Source organism: Empidonax traillii, unplaced genomic scaffold (assembly GCF_003031625.1).
Source record: "Empidonax traillii isolate 1590-97213 ecotype Southwest subspecies unplaced genomic scaffold, ASM303162v1 scaffold1210:size234205, whole genome shotgun sequence".
Lineage (NCBI taxonomy): Eukaryota > Metazoa > Chordata > Aves > Passeriformes > Tyrannidae > Empidonax > Empidonax traillii.
The window spans coordinates 66,525-73,545 of NW_020956403.1; the positions used below are offsets into that span (position 1 = coordinate 66,525).

General features: G+C 51.5%; 1 protein-coding gene across 1 annotated transcript in view; it reads left to right on the forward strand.

Annotated features, from left to right (window-relative positions):
* LOC114069184 (acid-sensing ion channel 2-like) overlaps nucleotides 1-7,021 on the forward strand; it is a 79,823-nt gene that overhangs the window by 31,237 nt on the left and 41,565 nt on the right. The gene's annotated exons all lie outside the window — the stretch shown is intronic.

Here is a 7,021-nt window from a genome sequence, read left to right on the forward strand (position 1 = left end):
GTGGGGTAAAATCTGCTTTAGTTATTAGCACAGAATCCTAGAATGGTTTGGGTTGGAAGGGACCTTAAAAAACATCCAGTTGGACCCCCTGCCACGGGCAGGGACACCTCCCACCAGCCCAGGTTGCTCCAAGCCCCGTCCAACCTGGCCTTGGACACTCCCAGGGATGGGAATTGTGAGCTCCCCCCGCCCTCCAAGGCAGAGGTGGCACAGATGGAACGTGGAAAGTGGCGGCATTTCCCCCTAATTCCAGGGTGACTCAGCTCTCTCCCATCTGTGGGAACTCCCACTGTCTGTAGAGGGTGTAAATAGATCTGTGGTGTCTGCGCTCCTCCAGGGTGTCCTCTCCTGCTCCCGTGGGGTCAGGCACTGCTGCTATCCCTGCTTTACCTACCCACAGGCTATGTTTTCCCCCCACAGGAGGTGGGAGATGTGACAGCTGCCTGTTCTTCTGCCCCACACCCCGAGGGAGTCCCGGAGAGGGGTTTTTTTTACCCCTGTGTGAGTGGTGGGCTGGGGTTGTGTGGACAGGGAGCGGTGGGGAGTGGCTTTGTATGAACAGACAGTGGGGAACAGCTTTGGTTGCTGGAATTTTCCACAACTGGAGAGCAGTGGGGAGTTGCTGGGAGGTCTCTGTGCAGCCAAGGGTGAAGGAAGAAGGACACTGTGGATGGAAGGTCTGGAGCGACGGGATGAGTGGAAATGGCTTCCCACTGCCAGAGGGCAGGGTTAGGTGGGAGATTGGGAGGAATTCTTAGCTGAGAGGGTGGGCAGGCCCTGGCACAGGTTGCCCAGAGAAGCTGTGGCTGCCCCTGGATCCCTGGAAGCATCCAAGGCCAGGTTGGAGCAACCTGTGCTTGTGGAAGGTGTCCCTGCCCGTGGTAGGGGGGTGGAACGAGATCTGTAAATTCCTTTCCAACCCAACCCAGTCTGTTATTCCATGATGCTGTGATTCTTTGCAGCCTCTCCAAAGTTCACTCTTCCACATGCTGGAGCCATCACAAGAAAAAGTCAAAAACAATTCCCTCTGCTGACACTTGAGCCTCTCTCACTGAAGTGCCTGCAAGTGCATGATGGAAACACCTTTTCCAGTCGACTGCAGGGAGCATTTAAGAGCCTGAAGGATGTTACTGTGCCTGGCTGGGGTTTAGCCCAGCAAAAACCTGCCAGGCAAACCCCCTTGGTGTGCAAAGGGCATGAAACCATCCCCTGGTTGGGTTTTACCACCCCACTGACAGCACATGCCTGAGTGATGAGCACGAGGATGGTGCTGGGGGGGATCTGTGGGGTCCCCTTGCACGCTCTGGGAGTGTTTTTGGCAGGGCCCTGCAGAATATTGGTGTTGTCAGGCCCAGAGCTGCTGCTGGGCAGGGAGTTCAGCAAGGGTGAGGAAGAACAGTTCATTAAATGAATCAGTGGGGAGAGGTTGGGAAGACAGATTGTAATTATTCTCCAAATGAATCCTGGCCTTGGAGCCGTTTGCTGGCACCTGTTAAAAGGCTCCAGGGCTATCAGAGCTCATCCAAGGGCTGCTGCTGCTGAGGGACAGCCTTGCTGGGCACGCAGGAGGGATACAATCCACCATCACCCACCTTTCTCCTCTTCCCACACCATCTGCTGCTTCCCCAGGGCATCCCCCAGGTTGTGGCTGCCTGGTCTGACCTCGTCCAACCCAAGGCTGGGGGTGTTGTTATCCCAGCCTGACCTGTCTTGGGCCAGTGACCTCATTTCTGGGGCGTTGACTATCTCCTAAGATGAGAAACTTTTTGTTAAAAAAATTAATAAAAATACACTCTATCCCCCCCAATAAACCCCAAACCCAGTAAAAAGCAGAGGAGGCTGTTCTGCACCGATTGCTGGAGGTGCCACCTGATCCAAGGTGGGACTTGATGCCCCTGAAGGTCTTTTCCAACCTGAGGTGATTCTGTGTTCTGCAAACAGAGCCTTGGGAACTCAAGAGCTGCTCCTGGGTTAGTTTGTGCTCTCCTGGGAGGTGAACCTTGGTGGGATCAAGCAGAGGTTTTTTCCTACAACTAATAAATTCCAGTCTGGTGGGACAGAGTCTCGTTGTTCTGCAGCCCTTCGTTATGGGTGGAAGTAATTAGTTCCTGATGGAATCAGAGAGAGGGCAGCAGTTTTCTTAGTTTATGGACCAGCATAATTCCCAAATATTTGGAGCTTCACCATTGGAGTTTATTCATTTGCTGCCAGAATATTGCTGCTGTATTTCTTTTTAAATACCCACTCAACCCCTGCTAAATTGCAGCGATGGCTGTGGGGGTGATTTATGGCAGCTGTAAGGACTGTCCACGAGCACTCACCATCCACACAAATCCTTGCACTGATAGGCCGTTCCAGGGAGGGGCTGATGGCACAAATAAGAAGAAAATTGCGGTATCTCTTACTCAATTAAACGTGCAGCCTGATGTGCCTCTGCTAAGCGCTGCCAGAGCTGAACTGCTCTTGAAGGGTGGAATGCAGGAGGATGAGTTGTGAGCCACAGGGCGGTGTTTAATGCCAGCCCTGGAAAATAAACGGATTAAAACCGGAGTTGATCATGTCCAGTGGCAAAAACCGGTTTTGGAGGCAGAGATGGATGTTTCAGGAGTGGTGTTGTGTTATGGAGCAGCTTGTTATTAGATTTGGGATGCTGGCAGCTGCTGGGTCGGAAAAGAAACCACATTAATGCCAGCAGCAAGACTAACCTCCCCTCAGGTGGGGCCTGGGGCCTCAGTGAGCTGTGATTTAGAAGGCAGCAGCCTTGGATAAAAGCAGAGTTGACATCCTGGCTGTTCCCAGACGGGCCTGTGACAGCGGAGCCCGGAGGGGCCCGGGCAGACACGGAGCTGATTGCGAGCGGAACATCTCCCTGCCGTGCCTGGCAGCGCTGCCTGACGGCTCCCACGGGGAGATCTCAGGCTGGGAGGCCGAAAGGAAAACCCTCTCCTTGTAAACAGCGGCTCTGACAACTTCTCCTGGCGCTGCTTCTCCCGAGCTCCGTCCCCCTTCCTCTTCTCCGCTCGGAGATTAAAGCTGACACCGCGAGGGATGGGTGAGATTCTGCTCGTCTGACACGTCGCTCTGCCAAATTCCTGACAGTGCAAAACAAGCAGGGGTGGAAGGAGAAATCTGTGGCTGCCCCTCGAGAGGGAGAAGATACCCGAGTGTCTCATCTCTTGTTGTTTCCCCTGCTGGGTTGGGTTAATGTTTGGAAGAGCCGTGTCTTGCCTTACGGTGACCCGCTGAGTCACCTCGTGAATCCGTGGGTTTTTTGGGGATTTTCGTGTCCCTCCAGGATAAAGGATGGAGGACTGGGCTACATATAAACTGATGAAGAGGATGCCCTAAAGGCTGGTTTGGTTTGCATCCCCCTCTGCAAGGCATAGGGACTTAATTCCTTCCTTTTTGCCCATTTACACGAGTTCCTCCATACCGAGTTTGCACTTGGGGGCTCATCCTTCTTGGAAAAGGATCCTCTTGGGATCTTGACGCTTCAGAAACCCGTTATTGTGGGCGTCCCTTGCAATTTTCCTTTCACAGCCATCATTTCATTTTCAACCCTGTCCCTCCTGCCGGGGTAGGAGCAAATGGACCGTGGGGATGCACTTGGCAGGAGCCGACAGGACCGGGCTGTTCCTCACACCTCCGGTGGAATAATGACATGGCTCGGTGCCACCACTGGCACAGGAGAGCTGGGGGGCCCTGGGAATGCATCTCCCTGCCAAAAACTCGGAGGTGAAGTCTTGCTTTCCCCCTAAACAGGACCTTTTTCCCCATCATCCCCGTGGGTGTTGCCACTCAAACTCCAATCTCCCGTTCTCCTTCACGTTCCCCTTCTCCTGGACCCACCCAGGAAACCCCTTGTTTTCATCTCTTCTCTGTTGCTTGCTGGATGTGTGTGTGTCTCTGAACCTCTGTGCACCACAAATGTGGAGGAAATGATTGCACAGGCTGCTAATTCCCGCTTTTTTTTCCCTGGGTGTACCTTGTTCTGACAATCACCAGCGAGCTCTCACCCCCCCCTCTTTGCCTGCATTTAGAAAAGTCATTTACAGGCTTCAAATTCCTTGCTCTCTCCACCGTCATTTTTTTCTCCGTGCTGAAAGGATAATTTATCAGCAGACAACGCTTGTCCTGTGGATCCTGGTTATGAACTGGCAAATACCTGTTTCTCTATTATCCTGGTCAGGCTTCCCTGCCTTCGGAATATCACTCTTGTCCGGCCTGATGGTTTGACGTGCAGCAGGCTGTGTTTGTACACTGACGTCTCAGAGCTTCTCAGGGCCTGTTTTCTACCTGCAAAATGCGTTTGGGACACCAGTGGTTTGTGTTTTGATCTCACAGAATACTCATTTTTTTTTTCCCCTTGATCAGCTTAAGGAAGGGCTTTTCCCTTTGCTAAGGGTGGTCAGTTGAAGATGGAACTCGGTGATCTCGATCTTAAAGGTCTTTGCCAACCTCAATGATTCCATCAAATCCTATTTCATAGATTTAGAGCTTATTTACCTTTGTACTCCCAACAGGGGTTTGCAGAGGAGCCGTCAGAAGGAGCCTGTGATCCATCAAAGAGAAAAAAATAGGTATTTTTATAGACTATTCTCAGGGTACTTGTCTGTATTTTTGTTTCTGGCTTGTGCTGGACCTTTTTATTGCAAGATTAAACATCTCTAACAGCAAGGAGTGCTGTTTTCCCTGAAGACACATAAACTGAGGTTAAATTATCCTGCTTTGCCTCGTGTTTTCTGTCTCAGGTGTATCACGGCAGTGAATAGACTGATGTTGCCCTTTTCAAACAGCTCTGTATTTTATCCTGATGATCAGATAATGCTCTGAATCCGTCCCTGTTGTCAGGGAGCCCGAAACCAAGAGGATCCCATGGAAAAAAAAAAAGATGTTATCTCTTCCCAAATAATCACTCCTAGCACAGGTGAGAGGGTGAGGAACATCTTCAGGAGGAACCGGGGGAACAGTTCCTCATCAGGAGCTGCAGTGACAGGACACAGGGAATGGCTTCAAACTGCCAGAGGGCAGGGCTAGATGGGATATTGGGAAGGAATTCCTGGCTGGGAGGGTGGGCAGGCCCTGGCACAGGTTGCCCAGAGAAGCTGTGGCTGCCCCTGGATCCCTGGAAGTGTCCAAGGCCAGGCTGGATGGGGCTTGGAGCAACCTGAGCTAGTGGAAGGTGTCCCTGTCCATGGTTGAGGGTCCCAAGAGAGGTACTTGTGCTTGCCCAGTGCCATATTCTGCTCCTGTGGCCAAACCCGACTGTTCCCAGCTCAGCAAGGAATCTTTTCCCATGTATTTATATTCATCCCTTCCCTTCCCTTCCCTTCCCTTCCCTTCCCCTTTCCCTTTCCCTTTCCCTTTCCCTTTCCCTTTCCCTTTCCCTTTCCCTTTCCCTTTCCCTTTCCCTTTCCCTTTCCCTTTCCCTTTCCCTTTCCCTTTCCCTTATCCAGCATTTCCTGTTCTCATTTCAAGGTTCCCATTTTCCCCATGATTTCCACTAATCCAGCTTTTCTTCTTCCTGTATTTAAAACTCCCCCAATTAGAAATTTCTGATTTTTGCCTTCAAAGCTTATCTGGGAAAGCCCATCTAGGGGGGCCCTGGCTGCAAACACAGCCTGGCTGTTCAGCTCATCTTTCCAGCTCGAGTGGTTTAATAGGTCAGTCAAGTATTAAAGTAAATGGCATTTTTCATTTGGATATAAAACCTTTTTTAAAGGGCATCATTTTTTCTCCCCCCCCCCCCCTTTATATTTAGACTCGACTATTTATGTCACGTCTCTCTCATTTCACCTGCTCGCTCCACGCTGGGATTGTAAGACCCGTGTCAATATTTGAGGGGAAACAAATTGCTGATGGCTTCTGGTTGATTTGATGACTCATCTTGGGGTAATGTGAGCTCAGAACCCGCACTAGTTGGGATTCCTGACAGTCTGGAGCCCGTGTCCTCTGGGTGCTGGGCTCCCTGTGCTGTAGGGAGATGTTCTGCCTGTCTGGATGTGCCCTGCTCTGGCAGGAGGGGCTTGTTGTGGTTTCAATCTTTGGTTTTCCATGTGTTCCCCCAGCTGGGGGGGAGGCTGAGCGTGAGCTGGTTGGTCTGAGATGCCACATCTCTGCTGCCCCACCAAAAGCCACCCCCATCTGGGGTGTTCCCTCACTTGAAAATCCATGTCCAACCCACTTGGGAACCCATGTGTCAACCCCACTTGGAAATTTGTGTCCACCCCACTTGGAAAGTGATGTCACCAGTGGAGACCCCCACCTGGGCTTTGCCCAGAGTTTCTCTTCAAGGAACAGGCCAAAATGAGACTAAAGAGCAACAAAAGCGATGGTGCCAAGTTTGGGGGCCCTCAGGACACCCCAAGGGACACAAAACACCCAGTGCCAGGTGTTGGGCACTCCCAGGACCCCACTCAGTCCTGAGGGAGGGAGATCTTCCCTCATTTGCCCAACTGTTTTAAACTCTTAATTGTTTTGTCAAGCAGTGGGAGTGAGGAATTAAGGGATTATTGCATTGTTTGTGTCAGGAGAGCACAAGGACCGTTCACTTGGCTGTGAGCTGTTGCCTGCAGGAGCTGATTTTCAGCAGCTGGATGGGCATGGAGTGAGTGTGGGCTCAAGTTTCCACCTGCTGGGATGATGCCCCCTCTGTGTCTGCAGGCAGGAACGTGCAGCAGTGGTGGCCTCACACAAACCTGGGGAATTGGGTTATTTTTTGCCCAAACCCAGCGTGTTTCTCAGAGATTTAACATGATCTGACTCCAGTGAGCTGCTGAAGACATTTGTTCTTTGCTCTGAAACCTTTTTCCCTTCCTGTCTTCCATCTTCCATTATCTGGGAGGAGAGCACAATGCACTGAGTGATTAAAGCAGGATGGATTTCTCTGGGGACATTTCCCTCCGAGCTGTGGCTTTTTCCCCATCCCTCTGCCCCTCCTCACCTGGGAACAGGGGTTGATTATCTGGGAGACGTGATGTCATTTCTCTCTTCTCGCCTTGCAGGTGTTCAGAACATTTGG